The sequence below is a fragment of the Dasypus novemcinctus genome, chromosome 20 (assembly GCF_030445035.2).
Source record: "Dasypus novemcinctus isolate mDasNov1 chromosome 20, mDasNov1.1.hap2, whole genome shotgun sequence".
Lineage (NCBI taxonomy): Eukaryota > Metazoa > Chordata > Mammalia > Cingulata > Dasypodidae > Dasypus > Dasypus novemcinctus.
The window spans coordinates 47,599,916-47,600,591 of record NC_080692.1 but is presented as its reverse complement, the minus strand read 5'-3'; the positions used below and the strand labels follow the sequence as shown (position 1 = coordinate 47,600,591).

General features: G+C 41.4%; 1 non-coding gene across 1 annotated transcript; it reads right to left on the bottom strand.

Annotated features, from left to right (window-relative positions):
• Nucleotides 1–227: 227 nt before the first annotated feature.
• On the bottom strand, nt 228–331 carry LOC111761006 (small nucleolar RNA U13). Its single transcript, XR_002794498.1, has one exon. It is a non-coding gene; the product is annotated as a small nucleolar RNA U13 (small nucleolar RNA).
• Nucleotides 332–676: the final 345 nt, after the last annotated feature.

Genomic DNA, 676 nt, shown 5'->3' with positions numbered 1-676 from the left:
GAACATCAGCGTGCAAATGTGTGTTTCATCCTTGCTTTCAGTTCTTCTGAATATAATCCTAGTAACGGGAGTGCTGGATCACATGGAGGCTCTGTATTTAGCTTGCTGAGGAACCTCACACTCTCCTCCTCAGAGCTGTCCATTCACATTCCCACGAACAGTGAAGGAGTGTTCCCATTTCTCCGCATCCTCTCCAGCACTGGTAGTCTTCCACCGTTTTTTTCTCACATCAGTTGGGTAATGTGCTGACGTTGTAACAAGGTTTGAGGGAGGCCCATCTCACACAAATGTGTGAACGCCCATCCCTCATGCTTATGAACCACAAGCGGGTCTCCGCCTTTTTAATAATGGCATCTTGTAAGGCGTGAAATGTAGGAACCTCATCTCCCTAATAGCTAGTGATGGTCATGTGATTTTTGGTGATTTGTATTTCTTCTTTGGAAAAATTTCTGTCCAAGTCTTTTGCCCATTTTAAAATTGGGTTGTCTTTTTTATCACTGAATTGTACTGTCTCTTTATATAACATGGAGATCAGACTCTTATCAGATATGTGGTTTCCAAAAAATTTTTCTCAATGAGTAGGCTACCTTTTCACATTCTTAACAGAGTCATTTGAAGCACAAAGATCAGGAGATCCCCTTTAACTATTTTTTCTTTCATTGCTCATGCTTTGGGT